Source organism: Schistocerca cancellata, chromosome 3 (genome assembly GCF_023864275.1).
Source record: "Schistocerca cancellata isolate TAMUIC-IGC-003103 chromosome 3, iqSchCanc2.1, whole genome shotgun sequence".
NCBI lineage: Eukaryota > Metazoa > Arthropoda > Insecta > Orthoptera > Acrididae > Schistocerca > Schistocerca cancellata.
Window position 1 is genome coordinate 263,909,787 of NC_064628.1, and position 19,500 is coordinate 263,929,286.

General features: G+C 48.8%; 34 non-coding genes across 34 annotated transcripts; all 34 read right to left on the bottom strand.

Annotated features, from left to right (window-relative positions):
• Positions 1-6: 6 nt before the first annotated feature.
• Trnak-uuu (transfer RNA lysine (anticodon UUU)) lies at positions 7-79 on the bottom strand. Its single transcript has one exon. It is a non-coding gene; the product is annotated as a tRNA-Lys (tRNA).
• A 539-nt stretch (positions 80-618) lies between these two features.
• On the bottom strand, positions 619-691 carry Trnaf-gaa (transfer RNA phenylalanine (anticodon GAA)). The gene has a single exon. It is a non-coding gene; the product is annotated as a tRNA-Phe (tRNA).
• Positions 692-1,302: 611 nt separating this feature from the next.
• Trnas-uga (transfer RNA serine (anticodon UGA)) lies at positions 1,303-1,384 on the bottom strand. Its single transcript has one exon. It is a non-coding gene; the product is annotated as a tRNA-Ser (tRNA).
• A 702-nt stretch (positions 1,385-2,086) lies between these two features.
• On the bottom strand, positions 2,087-2,168 carry Trnas-cga (transfer RNA serine (anticodon CGA)). Its single transcript has one exon. It is a non-coding gene; the product is annotated as a tRNA-Ser (tRNA).
• A 138-nt stretch (positions 2,169-2,306) lies between these two features.
• Trnak-uuu (transfer RNA lysine (anticodon UUU)) lies at positions 2,307-2,379 on the bottom strand. Its single transcript has one exon. It is a non-coding gene; the product is annotated as a tRNA-Lys (tRNA).
• A 539-nt stretch (positions 2,380-2,918) lies between these two features.
• Positions 2,919-2,991, bottom strand: Trnaf-gaa (transfer RNA phenylalanine (anticodon GAA)). The gene has a single exon. It is a non-coding gene; the product is annotated as a tRNA-Phe (tRNA).
• Positions 2,992-3,602: 611 nt separating this feature from the next.
• On the bottom strand, positions 3,603-3,684 carry Trnas-uga (transfer RNA serine (anticodon UGA)). Its single transcript has one exon. It is a non-coding gene; the product is annotated as a tRNA-Ser (tRNA).
• Positions 3,685-4,386: 702 nt separating this feature from the next.
• On the bottom strand, positions 4,387-4,468 carry Trnas-cga (transfer RNA serine (anticodon CGA)). The gene has a single exon. It is a non-coding gene; the product is annotated as a tRNA-Ser (tRNA).
• A 138-nt stretch (positions 4,469-4,606) lies between these two features.
• Positions 4,607-4,679, bottom strand: Trnak-uuu (transfer RNA lysine (anticodon UUU)). Its single transcript has one exon. It is a non-coding gene; the product is annotated as a tRNA-Lys (tRNA).
• Positions 4,680-5,218: 539 nt separating this feature from the next.
• On the bottom strand, positions 5,219-5,291 carry Trnaf-gaa (transfer RNA phenylalanine (anticodon GAA)). Its single transcript has one exon. It is a non-coding gene; the product is annotated as a tRNA-Phe (tRNA).
• Positions 5,292-5,902: 611 nt separating this feature from the next.
• Trnas-uga (transfer RNA serine (anticodon UGA)) lies at positions 5,903-5,984 on the bottom strand. The gene has a single exon. It is a non-coding gene; the product is annotated as a tRNA-Ser (tRNA).
• Positions 5,985-6,686: 702 nt separating this feature from the next.
• On the bottom strand, positions 6,687-6,768 carry Trnas-cga (transfer RNA serine (anticodon CGA)). The gene has a single exon. It is a non-coding gene; the product is annotated as a tRNA-Ser (tRNA).
• Positions 6,769-6,906: 138 nt separating this feature from the next.
• Trnak-uuu (transfer RNA lysine (anticodon UUU)) lies at positions 6,907-6,979 on the bottom strand. Its single transcript has one exon. It is a non-coding gene; the product is annotated as a tRNA-Lys (tRNA).
• A 539-nt stretch (positions 6,980-7,518) lies between these two features.
• Positions 7,519-7,591, bottom strand: Trnaf-gaa (transfer RNA phenylalanine (anticodon GAA)). The gene has a single exon. It is a non-coding gene; the product is annotated as a tRNA-Phe (tRNA).
• Positions 7,592-8,202: 611 nt separating this feature from the next.
• On the bottom strand, positions 8,203-8,284 carry Trnas-uga (transfer RNA serine (anticodon UGA)). The gene has a single exon. It is a non-coding gene; the product is annotated as a tRNA-Ser (tRNA).
• A 701-nt stretch (positions 8,285-8,985) lies between these two features.
• On the bottom strand, positions 8,986-9,067 carry Trnas-cga (transfer RNA serine (anticodon CGA)). Its single transcript has one exon. It is a non-coding gene; the product is annotated as a tRNA-Ser (tRNA).
• A 138-nt stretch (positions 9,068-9,205) lies between these two features.
• Positions 9,206-9,278, bottom strand: Trnak-uuu (transfer RNA lysine (anticodon UUU)). Its single transcript has one exon. It is a non-coding gene; the product is annotated as a tRNA-Lys (tRNA).
• A 539-nt stretch (positions 9,279-9,817) lies between these two features.
• Positions 9,818-9,890, bottom strand: Trnaf-gaa (transfer RNA phenylalanine (anticodon GAA)). The gene has a single exon. It is a non-coding gene; the product is annotated as a tRNA-Phe (tRNA).
• A 611-nt stretch (positions 9,891-10,501) lies between these two features.
• On the bottom strand, positions 10,502-10,583 carry Trnas-uga (transfer RNA serine (anticodon UGA)). Its single transcript has one exon. It is a non-coding gene; the product is annotated as a tRNA-Ser (tRNA).
• Positions 10,584-11,286: 703 nt separating this feature from the next.
• Positions 11,287-11,368, bottom strand: Trnas-cga (transfer RNA serine (anticodon CGA)). The gene has a single exon. It is a non-coding gene; the product is annotated as a tRNA-Ser (tRNA).
• Positions 11,369-11,506: 138 nt separating this feature from the next.
• Positions 11,507-11,579, bottom strand: Trnak-uuu (transfer RNA lysine (anticodon UUU)). The gene has a single exon. It is a non-coding gene; the product is annotated as a tRNA-Lys (tRNA).
• A 539-nt stretch (positions 11,580-12,118) lies between these two features.
• On the bottom strand, positions 12,119-12,191 carry Trnaf-gaa (transfer RNA phenylalanine (anticodon GAA)). Its single transcript has one exon. It is a non-coding gene; the product is annotated as a tRNA-Phe (tRNA).
• Positions 12,192-12,802: 611 nt separating this feature from the next.
• Positions 12,803-12,884, bottom strand: Trnas-uga (transfer RNA serine (anticodon UGA)). Its single transcript has one exon. It is a non-coding gene; the product is annotated as a tRNA-Ser (tRNA).
• A 703-nt stretch (positions 12,885-13,587) lies between these two features.
• Trnas-cga (transfer RNA serine (anticodon CGA)) lies at positions 13,588-13,669 on the bottom strand. Its single transcript has one exon. It is a non-coding gene; the product is annotated as a tRNA-Ser (tRNA).
• A 138-nt stretch (positions 13,670-13,807) lies between these two features.
• On the bottom strand, positions 13,808-13,880 carry Trnak-uuu (transfer RNA lysine (anticodon UUU)). Its single transcript has one exon. It is a non-coding gene; the product is annotated as a tRNA-Lys (tRNA).
• A 539-nt stretch (positions 13,881-14,419) lies between these two features.
• Trnaf-gaa (transfer RNA phenylalanine (anticodon GAA)) lies at positions 14,420-14,492 on the bottom strand. The gene has a single exon. It is a non-coding gene; the product is annotated as a tRNA-Phe (tRNA).
• Positions 14,493-15,103: 611 nt separating this feature from the next.
• Positions 15,104-15,185, bottom strand: Trnas-uga (transfer RNA serine (anticodon UGA)). Its single transcript has one exon. It is a non-coding gene; the product is annotated as a tRNA-Ser (tRNA).
• A 701-nt stretch (positions 15,186-15,886) lies between these two features.
• On the bottom strand, positions 15,887-15,968 carry Trnas-cga (transfer RNA serine (anticodon CGA)). Its single transcript has one exon. It is a non-coding gene; the product is annotated as a tRNA-Ser (tRNA).
• Positions 15,969-16,106: 138 nt separating this feature from the next.
• On the bottom strand, positions 16,107-16,179 carry Trnak-uuu (transfer RNA lysine (anticodon UUU)). Its single transcript has one exon. It is a non-coding gene; the product is annotated as a tRNA-Lys (tRNA).
• Positions 16,180-16,718: 539 nt separating this feature from the next.
• Positions 16,719-16,791, bottom strand: Trnaf-gaa (transfer RNA phenylalanine (anticodon GAA)). Its single transcript has one exon. It is a non-coding gene; the product is annotated as a tRNA-Phe (tRNA).
• Positions 16,792-17,402: 611 nt separating this feature from the next.
• Trnas-uga (transfer RNA serine (anticodon UGA)) lies at positions 17,403-17,484 on the bottom strand. Its single transcript has one exon. It is a non-coding gene; the product is annotated as a tRNA-Ser (tRNA).
• Positions 17,485-18,185: 701 nt separating this feature from the next.
• Trnas-cga (transfer RNA serine (anticodon CGA)) lies at positions 18,186-18,267 on the bottom strand. The gene has a single exon. It is a non-coding gene; the product is annotated as a tRNA-Ser (tRNA).
• Positions 18,268-18,405: 138 nt separating this feature from the next.
• Positions 18,406-18,478, bottom strand: Trnak-uuu (transfer RNA lysine (anticodon UUU)). Its single transcript has one exon. It is a non-coding gene; the product is annotated as a tRNA-Lys (tRNA).
• Positions 18,479-19,017: 539 nt separating this feature from the next.
• On the bottom strand, positions 19,018-19,090 carry Trnaf-gaa (transfer RNA phenylalanine (anticodon GAA)). Its single transcript has one exon. It is a non-coding gene; the product is annotated as a tRNA-Phe (tRNA).
• Between the last annotated feature and the right edge of the window lie 410 nt (positions 19,091-19,500).

Sequence of the window (19,500 nt, forward strand, 5' to 3'; positions counted from 1 at the left end):
AATTTCCGCCCGGACAGGGACTTGAACCCTGGACCCTTAGGTTAAAAGCCTAATGCTCTACCGACTGAGCTATCCGGGCTCACACAAGGCTGCAAAACCTCCCACGATGCACAACTATACATTGACTCATGTCCTTTACTGTTGTGCAATCGCTGCATGGGGCCGTTACTAATAAAACGTCGCCTAAATGCTGTCTACAAACTTATCGCGCTAAGCCCGTAACACACTATCGAAGACTGCTGACACACGATGCAACAACAAATTGTACCAGTTGTTACGTCTCATACGTTGGAGCAGAGAATTTACGTGTTTTGTCGACACTCACTGGGCAATTGGAAAATTCACAAGCATTTCGAATGCAATGTTTCCCACGCTTTCGCTCATTTCACGGTTCCGTTGAAGACGTTCTTCACCACCTGACACAGAAAAAGGAATGCAGTCGGTAGGATATTTTTAATTCTTTTGCTTCTAAGGGAGTTAGTTGTCTAGTAAGTTCTTCTTATGGCATGCAATAGACAACCAGAACAGCTACAGGAGAGGGTCAGTTTTGTTGTCAGCGGTAGTTGCATTATCACAAACGCAGAGTAATTCCATTGGCGTCGCATGAAAACGAATACCTGCCGAAACCCGGGATCGAACCAGGGACCTTTAGATCTTCAGTCTAACGCTCTCCCAACTGAGCTATTTCGGCTGACGTCGAAGGTTGCCATTTGCATGTGTTCGTTAATTTGTGCCTCGTTGCCAATTTCACAGTCACCTTCGTCTGATAAGACATAGGGACGCTGAAGGGCGAGCAGCCGATGCAGTGAAGTTCCACACACATTTCTTCAGCTTCCGTCATCGTAACAAGCAAACATGTCGACTCGATTCGTGTGATATTGAATTCGCTGACTTGACGTGACGCCACGCTGACGCTAGAAAACACGTGCTATATCGATGCCAGGGGCAACTCGTGTGCAGAGAACGAGACACAAGAAGGAGTGAGCCTCTCCACCATATGAGAGGCAGTATCTAGCAGATACACACGGTAAAACATTCGACTTGCGTTAGCTCATAAATTGCTACACGTCATCGTCTGCAAGCTAAAATGGACACATCTGCACTGCCCAGTGAGGCGACACTTGTACTAACACCTGGTGGACGGCTGTGAGACTAGGAGATGAGCTGCGGCTTCTGGGGGCGACTGAAACGCTGCGCCCTCGATCAAATAACACTGCACATTGCTGGTGACCCACGTGTTTAGTAGTGACGCAACTGCTAGGATGCAGCTCAACGTCCGCCTTTTGAGAGCGAGAAAATTTTCGCAGTCGGCAGGACTCGAACCTACGCTCCCAGAGGGAATCTGATTTCAAGTCAGACGCCTTAACCACTCGGCCACAACTGCCGGTGGCGGAAGCGACTCCCGACAAGTGAAACCGCCATCTTTAGAAGCAATCTGATGGCAGAAAACGGCGTGGCCTCACTCTTTGCTGTAGGGTTTCCATTAGCCGTTACGAAAGTGTACTAATTTTCGCCCAGACAGGGACTTGAGCCCAGGACCCTTTGGTTGAAAACCTAACGTTCTACCGACTCAGCTATGCGGGCCCACGCACGAGCATTATCGTACAGCTGCGTGGTGTGCGAGTGTTTCGCATGTCGTAATTACTGACTTATGGCTCCAATGGCGACTTCACCGACTTCCCACTGACGTACCGCTGACGCTAGTTTTCTGTCGTCTTAAAACGATGGACATACCTCCAAGCAGCTGCGAGATCTTAAGAAAAGAAAAAAAAAACGCTGCACCACTGCTTTTGCCGCACTCGAATGATTGAAATTGCGATTCTTAAAAAGAAAATGAAATGTCCGCTCTGTCCAACACTTTCGAGCACATCTGTGTACTCACCATCTCAGCGACGGCTTTCTGCAGTCCCAGCGTCAGTGCGAGGTGAACCGAAAGGCACAGTAAGTAGCTGTCGTCGCGAAAACTCAGTATTCTTAAAACGTAAATTTTCGTCTTGTTGAGAATGGCATCACTGGTTGCACCCGCATTCGCCCACGCATGTCACATGTGTGCGAAAACGTTTGCTCCTCTTTACGCAAAATCGCACGCAGCCGGTAGGATTCGAACCTACGCTCCCAGAGGGAATCTGATTTCGAGTCAGACGCCTTAACCACTCGGCCACGACTGCCGTTAGCGCGGTGTTCTCTCGACACATGCAACTGCTACCGTTTAAAACACTGTGGTGTCAGAAAACGGCGTAGCTGCATTATTTTCCGTAGCGTTTCCACCGCTACCAGACGAATCGCTACCAAAGTATTAAAATTTCCGCCCGGACAGGGACTTGAACCCTGGACCCTTAGGTTAAAAGCCTAATGCTCTACCGACTGAGCTATCCGGGCTCACACAAGGCTGCAAAACCTCCCACGATGCACAACTATACATTGACTCATGTCCTTTACTGTTGTGCAATCGCTGCATGGGGCCGTTACTAATAAAACGTCGCCTAAATGCTGTCTACAAACTTATCGCGCTAAGCCCGTAACACACTATCGAAGACTGCTGACACACGATGCAACAACAAATTGTACCAGTTGTTACGTCTCATACGTTGGAGCAGAGAATTTACGTGTTTTGTCGACACTCACTGGGCAATTGGAAAATTCACAAGCATTTCGAATGCAATGTTTCCCACGCTTTCGCTCATTTCACGGTTCCGTTGAAGACGTTCTTCACCACCTGACACAGAAAAAGGAATGCAGTCGGTAGGATATTTTTAATTCTTTTGCTTCTAAGGGAGTTAGTTGTCTAGTAAGTTCTTCTTATGGCATGCAATAGACAACCAGAACAGCTACAGGAGAGGGTCAGTTTTGTTGTCAGCGGTAGTTGCATTATCACAAACGCAGAGTAATTCCATTGGCGTCGCATGAAAACGAATACCTGCCGAAACCCGGGATCGAACCAGGGACCTTTAGATCTTCAGTCTAACGCTCTCCCAACTGAGCTATTTCGGCTGACGTCGAAGGTTGCCATTTGCATGTGTTCGTTAATTTGTGCCTCGTTGCCAATTTCACAGTCACCTTCGTCTGATAAGACATAGGGACGCTGAAGGGCGAGCAGCCGATGCAGTGAAGTTCCACACACATTTCTTCAGCTTCCGTCATCGTAACAAGCAAACATGTCGACTCGATTCGTGTGATATTGAATTCGCTGACTTGACGTGACGCCACGCTGACGCTAGAAAACACGTGCTATATCGATGCCAGGGGCAACTCGTGTGCAGAGAACGAGACACAAGAAGGAGTGAGCCTCTCCACCATATGAGAGGCAGTATCTAGCAGATACACACGGTAAAACATTCGACTTGCGTTAGCTCATAAATTGCTACACGTCATCGTCTGCAAGCTAAAATGGACACATCTGCACTGCCCAGTGAGGCGACACTTGTACTAACACCTGGTGGACGGCTGTGAGACTAGGAGATGAGCTGCGGCTTCTGGGGGCGACTGTAACGCTGCGCCCTCGATCAAATAACACTGCACATTGCTGGTGACCCACGTGTTTAGTAGTGACGCAACTGCTAGGATGCAGCTCAACGTCCGCCTTTTGAGAGCGAGAAAATTTTCGCAGTCGGCAGGACTCGAACCTACGCTCCCAGAGGGAATCTGATTTCAAGTCAGACGCCTTAACCACTCGGCCACAACTGCCGGTGGCGGAAGCGACTCCCGACAAGTGAAACCGCCATCTTTAGAAGCAATCTGATGGCAGAAAACGGCGTGGCCTCACTCTTTGCTGTAGGGTTTCCATTAGCCGTTACGAAAGTGTACTAATTTTCGCCCAGACAGGGACTTGAGCCCAGGACCCTTTGGTTGAAAACCTAACGCTCTACCGACTCAGCTATGCGGGCCCACGCACGAGCATTATCGTACAGCTGCGTGGTGTGCGAGTGTTTCGCATGTCGTAATTACTGACTTATGGCTCCAATGGCGACTTCACCGACTTCCCACTGACGTACCGCTGACGCTAGTTTTCTGTCGTCTTAAAACGATGGACATACCTCCAAGCAGCTGCGAGATCTTAAGAAAAGAAAAAAAAAACGCTGCACCACTGCTTTTGCCGCACTCGAATGATTGAAATTGCGATTCTTAAAAAGAAAATGAAATGTCCGCTCTGTCCAACACTTTCGAGCACATCTGTGTACTCACCATCTCAGCGACGGCTTTCTGCAGTCCCAGCGTCAGTGCGAGGTGAACCGAAAGGCACAGTAAGTAGCTGTCGTCGCGAAAACTCAGTATTCTTAAAACGTAAATTTTCGTCTTGTTGAGAATGGCATCACTGGTTGCACCCGCATTCGCCCACGCATGTCACATGTGTGCGAAAACGTTTGCTCCTCTTTACGCAAAATCGCACGCAGCCGGTAGGATTCGAACCTACGCTCCCAGAGGGAATCTGATTTCGAGTCAGACGCCTTAACCACTCGGCCACGACTGCCGTTAGCGCGGTGTTCTCTCGACACATGCAACTGCTACCGTTTAAAACACTGTGGTGTCAGAAAACGGCGTAGCTGCATTATTTTCCGTAGCGTTTCCACCGCTACCAGACGAATCGCTACCAAAGTATTAAAATTTCCGCCCGGACAGGGACTTGAACCCTGGACCCTTAGGTTAAAAGCCTAACGCTCTACCGACTGAGCTATCCGGGCTCACACAAGGCTGCAAAACCTCCCACGATGCACAACTATACATTGACTCATGTCCTTTACTGTTGTGCAATCGCTGCATGGGGCCGTTACTAATAAAACGTCGCCTAAATGCTGTCTACAAACTTATCGCGCTAAGCCCGTAACACACTATCGAAGACTGCTGACACACGATGCAACAACAAATTGTACCAGTTGTTACGTCTCATACGTTGGAGCAGAGAATTTACGTGTTTTGTCGACACTCACTGGGCAATTGGAAAATTCACAAGCATTTCGAATGCAATGTTTCCCACGCTTTCGCTCATTTCACGGTTCCGTTGAAGACGTTCTTCACCACCTGACACAGAAAAAGGAATGCAGTCGGTAGGATATTTTTAATTCTTTTGCTTCTAAGGGAGTTAGTTGTCTAGTAAGTTCTTCTTATGGCATGCAATAGACAACCAGAACAGCTACAGGAGAGGGTCAGTTTTGTTGTCAGCGGTAGTTGCATTATCACAAACGCAGAGTAATTCCATTGGCGTCGCATGAAAACGAATACCTGCCGAAACCCGGGATCGAACCAGGGACCTTTAGATCTTCAGTCTAACGCTCTCCCAACTGAGCTATTTCGGCTGACGTCGAAGGTTGCCATTTGCATGTGTTCGTTAATTTGTGCCTCGTTGCCAATTTCACAGTCACCTTCGTCTGATAAGACATAGGGACGCTGAAGGGCGAGCAGCCGATGCAGTGAAGTTCCACACACATTTCTTCAGCTTCCGTCATCGTAACAAGCAAACATGTCGACTCGATTCGTGTGATATTGAATTCGCTGACTTGACGTGACGCCACGCTGACGCTAGAAAACACGTGCTATATCGATGCCAGGGGCAACTCGTGTGCAGAGAACGAGACACAAGAAGGAGTGAGCCTCTCCACCATATGAGAGGCAGTATCTAGCAGATACACACGGTAAAACATTCGACTTGCGTTAGCTCATAAATTGCTACACGTCATCGTCTGCAAGCTAAAATGGACACATCTGCACTGCCCAGTGAGGCGACACTTGTACTAACACCTGGTGGACGGCTGTGAGACTAGGAGATGAGCTGCGGCTTCTGGGGGCGACTGTAACGCTGCGCCCTCGATCAAATAACACTGCACATTGCTGGTGACCCACGTGTTTAGTAGTGACGCAACTGCTAGGATGCAGCTCAACGTCCGCCTTTTGAGAGCGAGAAAACTTTCGCAGTCGGCAGGACTCGAAACTACGCTCCCAGAGGGAATCTGATTTCAAGTCAGACGCCTTAACCACTCGGCCACGACTGCCGGTGGCGGAAGCGACTCCCGACAAGTGAAGCCGCCATCTTTAGAAGCAATCTGATGGCAGAAAACGGCGTGGCCTCACTCTTTGCTGTAGGGTTTCCATTAGCCGTTACGAAAGTGTACTAATTTTCGCCCAGACAGGGACTTGAGCCCAGGACCCTTTGGTTGAAAACCTAACGCTCTACCGACTCAGCTATGCGGGCCCACGCACGAGCATTATCGTACAGCTGCGTGGTGTGCGAGTGTTTCGCATGTCGTAATTACTGACTTATGGCTCCAATGGCGACTTCACCGACTTCCCACTGACGTACCGCTGACGCTAGTTTTCTGTCGTCTTAAAACGATGGACATACCTCCAAGCAGCTGCGAGATCTTAAGAAAAGAAAAAAAAAACGCTGCACCACTGCTTTTGCCGCACTCGAATGATTGAAATTGCGATTCTTAAAAAGAAAATGAAATGTCCGCTCTGTCCAACACTTTCGAGCACATCTGTGTACTCACCATCTCAGCGACGGCTTTCTGCAGTCCCAGCGTCAGTGCGAGGTGAACCGAAAGGCACAGTAAGTAGCTGTCGTCGCGAAAACTCAGTATTCTTAAAACGTAAATTTTCGTCTTGTTGAGAATGGCATCACTGGTTGCACCCGCATTCGCCCACGCATGTCACATGTGTGCGAAAACGTTTGCTCCTCTTTACGCAAAATCGCACGCAGCCGGTAGGATTCGAACCTACGCTCCCAGAGGGAATCTGATTTCGAGTCAGACGCCTTAACCACTCGGCCACGACTGCCGTTAGCGCGGTGTTCTCTCGACACATGCAACTGCTACCGTTTAAAACACTGTGGTGTCAGAAAACGGCGTAGCTGCATTATTTTCCGTAGCGTTTCCACCGCTACCAGACGAATCGCTACCAAAGTATTAAAATTTCCGCCCGGACAGGGACTTGAACCCTGGACCCTTAGGTTAAAAGCCTAACGCTCTACCGACTGAGCTATCCGGGCTCACATAAGGCTGCAAAACCTCCCACTATGCACAACTATACATTGACTCATGTCCTTTACTGTTGTGCAATCGCTGCATGGGGCCGTTACTAATAAAACGTCGCCTAAATGCTGTCTACAAACTTATCGCGCTAAGCCCGTAACACACTATCGAAGACTGCTGACACACGATGCAACAACAAATTGTACCAGTTGTTACGTCTCATACGTTGGAGCAGAGAATTTACGTGTTTTGTCGACACTCACTGGGCAATTGGAAAATTCACAAGCATTTCGAATGCAATGTTTCCCACGCTTTCGCTCATTTCACGGTTCCGTTGAAGACGTTCTTCACCACCTGACACAGAAAAAGGAATGCAGTCGGTAGGATATTTTTAATTCTTTTGCTTCTAAGGGAGTTAGTTGTCTAGTAAGTTCTTCTTATGGCATGCAATAGACAACCAGAACAGCTACAGGAGAGGGTCAGTTTTGTTGTCAGCGGTAGTTGCATTATCACAAACGCAGAGTAATTCCATTGGCGTCGCATGAAAACGAATACCTGCCGAAACCCGGGATCGAACCAGGGACCTTTAGATCTTCAGTCTAACGCTCTCCCAACTGAGCTATTTCGGCTGACGTCGAAGGTTGCCATTTGCATGTGTTCGTTAATTTGTGCCTCGTTGCCAATTTCACAGTCACCTTCGTCTGATAAGACATAGGGACGCTGAAGGGCGAGCAGCCGATGCAGTGAAGTTCCACACACATTTCTTCAGCTTCCGTCATCGTAACAAGCAAACATGTCGACTCGATTCGTGTGATATTGAATTCGCTGACTTGACGTGACGCCACGCTGACGCTAGAAAACACGTGCTATATCGATGCCAGGGGCAACTCGTGTGCAGAGAACGAGACACAAGAAGGAGTGAGCCTCTCCACCATATGAGAGGCAGTATCTAGCAGATACACACGGTAAAACATTCGACTTGCGTTAGCTCATAAATTGCTACACGTCATCGTCTGCAAGCTAAAATGGACACATCTGCACTGCCCAGTGAGGCGACACTTGTACTAACACCTGGTGGACGGCTGTGAGACTAGGAGATGAGCTGCGGCTTCTGGGGGCGACTGTAACGCTGCGCCCTCGATCAAATAACACTGCACATTGCTGGTGACCCACGTGTTTAGTAGTGACGCAACTGCTAGGATGCAGCTCAACGTCCGCCTTTTGAGAGCGAGAAAACTTTCGCAGTCGGCAGGACTCGAACCTACGCTCCCAGAGGGAATCTGATTTCAAGTCAGACGCCTTAACCACTCGGCCACGACTGCCGGTGGCGGAAGCGACTCCCGACAAGTGAAGCCGCCATCTTTAGAAGCAATCTGATGGCAGAAAACGGCGTGGCCTCACTCTTTGCTGTAGGGTTTCCATTAGCCGTTACGAAAGTGTACTAATTTTCGCCCAGACAGGGACTTGAGCCCAGGACCCTTTGGTTGAAAACCTAACGCTCTACCGACTCAGCTATGCGGGCCCACGCACGAGCATTATCGTACAGCTGCGTGGTGTGCGAGTGTTTCGCATGTCGTAATTACTGACTTATGGCTCCAATGGCGACTTCACCGACTTCCCACTGACGTACCGCTGACGCTAGTTTTCTGTCGTCTTAAAACGATGGACATACCTCCAAGCAGCTGCGAGATCTTAAGAAAAGAAAAAAAAACGCTGCACCACTGCTTTTGCCGCACTCGAATGATTGAAATTGCGATTCTTAAAAAGAAAATGAAATGTCCGCTCTGTCCAACACTTTCGAGCACATCTGTGTACTCACCATCTCAGCGACGGCTTTCTGCAGTCCCAGCGTCAGTGCGAGGTGAACCGAAAGGCACAGTAAGTAGCTGTCGTCGCGAAAACTCAGTATTCTTAAAACGTAAATTTTCGTCTTGTTGAGAATGGCATCACTGGTTGCACCCGCATTCGCCCACGCATGTCACATGTGTGCGAAAACGTTTGCTCCTCTTTACGCAAAATCGCACGCAGCCGGTAGGATTCGAACCTACGCTCCCAGAGGGAATCTGATTTCGAGTCAGACGCCTTAACCACTCGGCCACGACTGCCGTTAGCGCGGTGTTCTCTCGACACATGCAACTGCTACCGTTTAAAACACTGTGGTGTCAGAAAACGGCGTAGCTGCATTATTTTCCGTAGCGTTTCCACCGCTACCAGACGAATCGCTACCAAAGTATTAAAATTTCCGCCCGGACAGGGACTTGAACCCTGGACCCTTAGGTTAAAAGCCTAACGCTCTACCGACTGAGCTATCCGGGCTCACATAAGGCTGCAAAACCTCCCACGATGCACAACTATACATTGACTCATGTCCTTTACTGTTGTGCAATCGCTGCATGGGGCCGTTACTAATAAAACGTCGCCTAAATGCTGTCTACAAACTTATCGCGCTAAGCCCGTAACACACTATCGAAGACTGCTGACACACGATGCAACAACAAATTGTACCAGTTGTTACGTCTCATACGTTGGAGCAGAGAATTTACGTGTTTTGTCGACACTCACTGGGCAATTGGAAAATTCACAAGCATTTCGAATGCAATGTTTCCCACGCTTTCGCTCATTTCACGGTTCCGTTGAAGACGTTCTTCACCACCTGACACAGAAAAAGGAATGCAGTCGGTAGGATATATTTAATTCTTTTGCTTCTAAGGGAGTTAGTTGTCTAGTAAGTTCTTCTTATGGCATGCAATAGACAACCAGAACAGCTACAGGAGAGGGTCAGTTTTGTTGTCAGCGGTAGTTGCATTATCACAAACGCAGAGTAATTCCATTGGCGTCGCATGAAAACGAATACCTGCCGAAACCCGGGATCGAACCAGGGACCTTTACATCTTCAGTCTAACGCTCTCCCAACTGAGCTATTTCGGCTGACGTCGAAGGTTGCCATTTGCATGTGTTCGTTAATTTGTGCCTCGTTGCCAATTTCACAGTCACCTTCGTCTGATAAGACATAGGGACGCTGAAGGGCGAGCAGCCGATGCAGTGAAGTTCCACACACATTTCTTCAGCTTCCGTCATCGTAACAAGCAAACATGTCGACTCGATTCGTGTGATATTGAATTCGCTGACTTGACGTGACGCCACGCTGACGCTAGAAAACACGTGCTATATCGATGCCAGGGGCAACTCGTGTGCAGAGAACGAGACACAAGAAGGAGTGAGCCTCTCCACCATATGAGAGGCAGTATCTAGCAGATACACACGGTAAAACATTCGACTTGCGTTAGCTCATAAATTGCTACACGTCATCGTCTGCAAGCTAAAATGGACACATCTGCACTGCCCAGTGAGGCGACACTTGTACTAACACCTGGTGGACGGCTGTGAGACTAGGAGATGAGCTGCGGCTTCTGGGGGCGACTGTAACGCTGCGCCCTCGATCAAATAACACTGCACATTGCTGGTGACCCACGTGTTTAGTAGTGACGCAACTGCTAGGATGCAGCTCAACGTCCGCCTTTTGAGAGCGAGAAAATTTTCGCAGTCGGCAGGACTCGAACCTACGCTCCCAGAGGGAATCTGATTTCAAGTCAGACGCCTTAACCACTCGGCCACGACTGCCGGTGGCGGAAGCGACTCCCGACAAGTGAAGCCGCCATCTTTAGAAGCAATCTGATGGCAGAAAACGGCGTGGCCTCACTCTTTGCTGTAGGGTTTCCATTAGCCGTTACGAAAGTGTACTAATTTTCGCCCAGACAGGGACTTGAGCCCAGGACCCTTTGGTTGAAAACCTAACGCTCTACCGACTCAGCTATGCGGGCCCACGCACGAGCATTATCGTACAGCTGCGTGGTGTGCGAGTGTTTCGCATGTCGTAATTACTGACTTATGGCTCCAATGGCGACTTCACCGACTTCCCACTGACGTACCGCTGACGCTAGTTTTCTGTCGTCTTAAAACGATGGACATACCTCCAAGCAGCTGCGAGATCTTAAGAAAAGAAAAAAAAAAACGCTGCACCACTGCTTTTGCCGCACTCGAATGATTGAAATTGCGATTCTTAAAAAGAAAATGAAATGTCCGCTCTGTCCAACACTTTCGAGCACATCTGTGTACTCACCATCTCAGCGACGGCTTTCTGCAGTCCCAGCGTCAGTGCGAGGTGAACCGAAAGGCACAGTAAGTAGCTGTCGTCGCGAAAACTCAGTATTCTTAAAACGTAAATTTTCGTCTTGTTGAGAATGGCATCACTGGTTGCACCCGCATTCGCCCACGCATGTAACATGTGTGCGAAAACGTTTGCTCCTCTTTACGCAAAATCGCACGCAGCCGGTAGGATTCGAACCTACGCTCCCAGAGGGAATCTGATTTCGAGTCAGACGCCTTAACCACTCGGCCACGACTGCCGTTAGCGCGGTGTTCTCTCGACACATGCAACTGCTACCGTTTAAAACACTGTGGTGTCAGAAAACGGCGTAGCTGCATTATTTTCCGTAGCGTTTCCACCGCTACCAGACGAATCGCTACCAAAGTATTAAAATTTCCGCCCGGACAGGGACTTGAACCCTGGACCCTTAGGTTAAAAGCCTAATGCTCTACCGACTGAGCTATCCGGGCTCACACAAGGCTGCAAAACCTCCCACGATGCACAACTATACATTGACTCATGTCCTTTACTGTTGTGCAATCGCTGCATGGGGCCGTTACTAAGAAAACGTCGCCTAAATGCTGTCTACAAACTTATCGCGCTAAGCCCGTAACACACTATCGAAGACTGCTGACACACGATGCAACAACAAATTGTACCAGTTGTTACGTCTCATACGTTGGAGCAGAGAATTTACGTGTTTTGTCGACACTCACTGGGCAATTGGAAAATTCACAAGCATTTCGAATGCAATGTTTCCCACGCTTTCGCTCATTTCACGGTTCCGTTGAAGACGTTCTTCACCACCTGACACAGAAAAAGGAATGCAGTCGGTAGGATATTTTTAATTCTTTTGCTTCTAAGGGAGTTAGTTGTCTAGTAAGTTCTTCTTATGGCATGCAATAGACAACCAGAACAGCTACAGGAGAGGGTCAGTTTTGTTGTCAGCGGTAGTTGCATTATCACAAACGCAGAGTAATTCCATTGGCGTCGCATGAAAACGAATACCTGCCGAAACCCGGGATCGAACCAGGGACCTTTACATCTTCAGTCTAACGCTCTCCCAACTGAGCTATTTCGGCTGACGTCGAAGGTTGCCATTTGCATGTGTTCGTTAATTTGTGCCTCGTTGCCAATTTCACAGTCACCTTCGTCTGATAAGACATAGGGACGCTGAAGGGCGAGCAGCCGATGCAGTGAAGTTCCACACACATTTCTTCAGCTTCCGTCATCGTAACAAGCAAACATGTCGACTCGATTCGTGTGATATTGAATTCGCTGACTTGACGTGACGCCACGCTGACGCTAGAAAACACGTGCTATATCGATGCCAGGGGCAACTCGTGTGCAGAGAACGAGACACAAGAAGGAGTGAGCCTCTCCACCATATGAGAGGCAGTATCTAGCAGATACACACGGTAAAACATTCGACTTGCGTTAGCTCATAAATTGCTACACGTCATCGTCTGCAAGCTAAAATGGACACATCTGCACTGCCCAGTGAGGCGACACTTGTACTAACACCTGGTGGACGGCTGTGAGACTAGGAGATGAGCTGCGGCTTCTGGGGGCGACTGAAACGCTGCGCCCTCGATCAAATAACACTGCACATTGCTGGTGACCCACGTGTTTAGTAGTGACGCAACTGCTAGGATGCAGCTCAACGTCCGCCTTTTGAGAGCGAGAAAATTTTCGCAGTCGGCAGGACTCGAACCTACGCTCCCAGAGGGAATCTGATTTCAAGTCAGACGCCTTAACCACTCGGCCACAACTGCCGGTGGCTGAAGCGACTCCCGACAAGTGAAACCGCCATCTTTAGAAGCAATCTGATGGCAGAAAACGGCGTGGCCTCACTCTTTGCTGTAGGGTTTCCATTAGCCGTTACGAAAGTGTACTAATTTTCGCCCAGACAGGGACTTGAGCCCAGGACCCTTTGGTTGAAAACCTAACGCTCTACCGACTCAGCTATGCGGGCCCACGCACGAGCATTATCGTACAGCTGCGTGGTGTGCGAGTGTTTCGCATGTCGTAATTACTGACTTATGGCTCCAATGGCGACTTCACCGACTTCCCACTGACGTACCGCTGACGCTAGTTTTCTGTCGTCTTAAAACGATGGACATACCTCCAAGCAGCTGCGAGATCTTAAGAAAAGAAAAAAAAAAACGCTGCACCACTGCTTTTGCCGCACTCGAATGATTGAAATTGCGATTCTTAAAAAGAAAATGAAATGTCCGCTCTGTCCAACACTTTCGAGCACATCTGTGTACTCACCATCTCAGCGACGGCTTTCTGCAGTCCCAGCGTCAGTGCGAGGTGAACCGAAAGGCACAGTAAGTAGCTGTCGTCGCGAAAACTCAGTATTCTTAAAACGTAAATTTTCGTCTTGTTGAGAATGGCATCACTGGTTGCACCCGCATTCGCCCACGCATGTAACATGTGTGCGAAAACGTTTGCTCCTCTTTACGCAAAATCGCACGCAGCCGGTAGGATTCGAACCTACGCTCCCAGAGGGAATCTGATTTCGAGTCAGACGCCTTAACCACTCGGCCACGACTGCCGTTAGCGCGGTGTTCTCTCGACACATGCAACTGCTACCGTTTAAAACACTGTGGTGTCAGAAAACGGCGTAGCTGCATTATTTTCCGTAGCGTTTCCACCGCTACCAGACGAATCGCTACCAAAGTATTAAAATTTCCGCCCGGACAGGGACTTGAACCCTGGACCCTTAGGTTAAAAGCCTAATGCTCTACCGACTGAGCTATCCGGGCTCACACAAGGCTGCAAAACCTCCCACGATGCACAACTATACATTGACTCATGTCCTTTACTGTTGTGCAATCGCTGCATGGGGCCGTTACTAAGAAAACGTCGCCTAAATGCTGTCTACAAACTTATCGCGCTAAGCCCGTAACACACTATCGAAGACTGCTGACACACGATGCAACAACAAATTGTACCAGTTGTTACGTCTCATACGTTGGAGCAGAGAATTTACGTGTTTTGTCGACACTCACTGGGCAATTGGAAAATTCACAAGCATTTCGAATGCAATGTTTCCCACGCTTTCGCTCATTTCACGGTTCCGTTGAAGACGTTCTTCACCACCTGACACAGAAAAAGGAATGCAGTCGGTAGGATATTTTTAATTCTTTTGCTTCTAAGGGAGTTAGTTGTCTAGTAAGTTCTTCTTATGGCATGCAATAGACAACCAGAACAGCTACAGGAGAGGGTCAGTTTTGTTGTCAGCGGTAGTTGCATTATCACAAACGCAGAGTAATTCCATTGGCGTCGCATGAAAACGAATACCTGCCGAAACCCGGGATCGAACCAGGGACCTTTAGATCTTCAGTCTAACGCTCTCCCAACTGAGCTATTTCGGCTGACGTCGAAGGTTGCCATTTGCATGTGTTCGTTAATTTGTGCCTCGTTGCCAATTTCACAGTCACCTTCGTCTGATAAGACATAGGGACGCTGAAGGGCGAGCAGCCGATGCAGTGAAGTTCCACACACATTTCTTCAGCTTCCGTCATCGTAACAAGCAAACATGTCGACTCGATTCGTGTGATATTGAATTCGCTGACTTGACGTGACGCCACGCTGACGCTAGAAAACACGTGCTATATCGATGCCAGGGGCAACTCGTGTGCAGAGAACGAGACACAAGAAGGAGTGAGCCTCTCCACCATATGAGAGGCAGTATCTAGCAGATACACACGGTAAAACATTCGACTTGCGTTAGCTCATAAATTGCTACACGTCATCGTCTGCAAGCTAAAATGGACACATCTGCACTGCCCAGTGAGGCGACACTTGTACTAACACCTGGTGGACGGCTGTGAGACTAGGAGATGAGCTGCGGCTTCTGGGGGCGACTGAAACGCTGCGCCCTCGATCAAATAACACTGCACATTGCTGGTGACCCACGTGTTTAGTAGTGACGCAACTGCTAGGATGCAGCTCAACGTCCGCCTTTTGAGAGCGAGAAAATTTTCGCAGTCGGCAGGACTCGAACCTACGCTCCCAGAGGGAATCTGATTTCAAGTCAGACGCCTTAACCACTCGGCCACAACTGCCGGTGGCTGAAGCGACTCCCGACAAGTGAAACCGCCATCTTTAGAAGCAATCTGATGGCAGAAAACGGCGTGGCCTCACTCTTTGCTGTAGGGTTTCCATTAGCCGTTACGAAAGTGTACTAATTTTCGCCCAGACAGGGACTTGAGCCCAGGACCCTTTGGTTGAAAACCTAACGCTCTACCGACTCAGCTATGCGGGCCCACGCACGAGCATTATCGTACAGCTGCGTGGTGTGCGAGTGTTTCGCATGTCGTAATTACTGACTTATGGCTCCAATGGCGACTTCACCGACTTCCCACTGACGTACCGCTGACGCTAGTTTTCTGTCGTCTTAAAACGATGGACATACCTCCAAGCAGCTGCGAGATCTTAAGAAAAGAAAAAAAAACGCTGCACCACTGCTTTTGCCGCACTCGAATGATTGAAATTGCGATTCTTAAAAAGAAAATGAAATGTCCGCTCTGTCCAACACTTTCGAGCACATCTGTGTACTCACCATCTCAGCGACGGCTTTCTGGAGTCCCAGCGTCAGTGCGAGGTGAACCGAAAGGCACAGTAAGTAGCTGTCGTCGCGAAAACTCAGTATTCTTAAAACGTAAATTTTCGTCTTGTTGAGAATGGCATCACTGGTTGCACCCGCATTCGCCCACGCATGTAACATGTGTGCGAAAACGTTTGCTCCTCTTTACGCAAAATCGCACGCAGCCGGTAGGATTCGAACCTACGCTCCCAGAGGGAATCTGATTTCGAGTCAGACGCCTTAACCACTCGGCCACGACTGCCGTTGGCGCGGTGTTCTCTCGACACATGCAACTGCTACCGTTTAAAACACTGTGGTGTCAGAAAACGGCGTAGCTGCATTATTTTCCGTAGCGTTTCCACCGCTACCAGACGAATCGCTACCAAAGTATTAAAATTTCCGCCCGGACAGGGACTTGAACCCTGGACCCTTAGGTTAAAAGCCTAATGCTCTACCGACTGAGCTATCCGGGCTCACACAAGGCTGCAAAACCTCCCACGATGCACAACTATACATTGACTCATGTCCTTTACTGTTGTGCAATCGCTGCATGGGGCCGTTACTAAGAAAACGTCGCCTAAATGCTGTCTACAAACTTATCGCGCTAAGCCCGTAACACACTATCGAAGACTGCTGACACACGATGCAACAACAAATTGTACCAGTTGTTACGTCTCATACGTTGGAGCAGAGAATTTACGTGTTTTGTCGACACTCACTGGGCAATTGGAAAATTCACAAGCATTTCGAATGCAATGTTTCCCACGCTTTCGCTCATTTCACGGTTCCGTTGAAGACGTTCTTCACCACCTGACACAGAAAAAGGAATGCAGTCGGTAGGATATTTTTAATTCTTTTGCTTCTAAGGGAGTTAGTTGTCTAGTAAGTTCTTCTTATGGCATGCAATAGACAACCAGAACAGCTACAGGAGAGGGTCAGTTTTGTTGTCAGCGGTAGTTGCATTATCACAAACGCAGAGTAATTCCATTGGCGTCGCATGAAAACGAATACCTGCCGAAACCCGGGATCGAACCATGGACCTTTAGATCTTCAGTCTAACGCTCTCCCAACTGAGCTATTTCGGCTGACGTCGAAGGTTGCCATTTGCATGTGTTCGTTAATTTGTGCCTCGTTGCCAATTTCACAGTCACCTTCGTCTGATAAGACATAGGGACGCTGAAGGGCGAGCAGCCGATGCAGTGAAGTTCCACACACATTTCTTCAGCTTCCGTCATCGTAACAAGCAAACATGTCGACTCGATTCGTGTGATATTGAATTCGCTGACTTGACGTGACGCCACGCTGACGCTAGAAAACACGTGCTATATCGATGCCAGGGGCAACTCGTGTGCAGAGAACGAGACACAAGAAGGAGTGAGCCTCTCCACCATATGAGAGGCAGTATCTAGCAGATACACACGGTAAAACATTCGACTTGCGTTAGCTCATAAATTGCTACACGTCATCGTCTGCAAGCTAAAATGGACACATCTGCACTGCCCAGTGAGGCGACACTTGTACTAACACCTGGTGGACGGCTGTGAGACTAGGAGATGAGCTGCGGCTTCTGGGGGCGACTGTAACGCTGCGCCCTCGATCAAATAACACTGCACATTGCTGGTGACCCACGTGTTTAGTAGTGACGCAACTGCTAGGATGCAGCTCAACGTCCGCCTTTTGAGAGCGAGAAAATTTTCGCAGTCGGCAGGACTCGAACCTACGCTCCCAGAGGGAATCTGATTTCAAGTCAGACGCCTTAACCACTCGGCCACAACTGCCGGTGGCTGAAGCGACTCCCGACAAGTGAAACCGCCATCTTTAGAAGCAATCTGATGGCAGAAAACGGCGTGGCCTCACTCTTTGCTGTAGGGTTTCCATTAGCCGTTACGAAAGTGTACTAATTTTCGCCCAGACAGGGACTTGAGCCCAGGACCCTTTGGTTGAAAACCTAACGCTCTACCGACTCAGCTATGCGGGCCCACGCACGAGCATTATCGTACAGCTGCGTGGTGTGCGAGTGTTTCGCATGTCGTAATTACTGACTTATGGCTCCAATGGCGACTTCACCGACTTCCCACTGACGTACCGCTGACGCTAGTTTTCTGTCGTCTTAAAACGATGGACATACCTCCAAGCAGCTGCGAGATCTTAAGAAAAGAAAAAAAAACGCTGCACCACTGCTTTTGCCGCACTCGAATGATTGAAATTGCGATTCTTAAAAAGAAAATGAAATGTCCGCTCTGTCCAACACTTTCGAGCACATCTGTGTACTCACCATCTCAGCGACGGCTTTCTGGAGTCCCAGCGTCAGTGCGAGGTGAACCGAAAGGCACAGTAAGTAGCTGTCGTCGCGAAAACTCAGTATTCTTAAAACGTAAATTTTCGTCTTGTTGAGAATGGCATCACTGGTTGCACCCGCATTCGCCCACGCATGTAACATGTGTGCGAAAACGTTTGCTCCTCTTTACGCAAAATCGCACGCAGCCGGTAGGATTCGAACCTACGCTCCCAGAGGGAATCTGATTTCGAGTCAGACGCCTTAACCACTCGGCCACGACTGCCGTTGGCGCGGTGTTCTCTCGACACATGCAACTGCTACCGTTTAAAACACTGTGGTGTCAGAAAACGGCGTAGCTGCATTATTTTCCGTAGCGTTTCCACCGCTACCAGACGAATCGCTACCAAAGTATTAAAATTTCCGCCCGGACAGGGACTTGAACCCTGGACCCTTAGGTTAAAAGCCTAATGCTCTACCGACTGAGCTATCCGGGCTCACACAAGGCTGCAAAACCTCCCACGATGCACAACTATACATTGACTCATGTCCTTTACTGTTGTGCAATCGCTGCATGGGGCCGTTACTAAGAAAACGTCGCCTAAATGCTGTCTACAAACTTATCGCGCTAAGCCCGTAACACACTATCGAAGACTGCTGACACACGATGCAACAACAAATTGTACCAGTTGTTACGTCTCATACGTTGGAGCAGAGAATTTACGTGTTTTGTCGACACTCACTGGGCAATTGGAAAATTCACAAGCATTTCGAATGCAATGTTTCCCACGCTTTCGCTCATTTCACGGTTCCGTTGAAGACGTTCTTCACCACCTGACACAGAAAAAGGAATGCAGTCGGTAGGATATTTTTAATTCTTTTGCTTCTAAGGGAGTTAGTTGTCTAGTAAGTTCTTCTTATGGCATGCAATAGACAACCAGAACAGCTACAGGAGAGGGTCAGTTTTGTTGTCAGCGGTAGTTGCATTATCACAAACGCAGAGTAATTCCATTGGCGTCGCATGAAAACGAATACCTGCCGAAACCCGGGATTGAACCAGGGACCTTTAGATCTTCAGTCTAACGCTCTCCCAACTGAGCTATTTCGGCTGACGTCGAAGGTTGCCATTTGCATGTGTTCGTTAATTTGTGCCTCGTTGCCAATTTCACAGTCACCTTCGTCTGATAAGACATAGGGATGCTGAAGGGCGAGCAGCCGATGCAGTGAAGTTCCACACACATTTCTTCAGCTTCCGTCATCGTAACAAGCAAACATGTCGACTCGATTCGTGTGATATTGAATTCGCTGACTTGACGTGACGCCACGCTGACGCTAGAAAACACGTGCTATATCGATGCCAGGGGCAACTCGTGTGCAGAGAACGAGACACAAGAAGGAGTGAGCCTCTCCACCATATGAGAGGCAGTATCTAGCAGATACACACGGTAAAACATTCGACTTGCGTTAGCTCATAAATTGCTACACGTCATCGTCTGCAAGCTAAAATGGACACATCTGC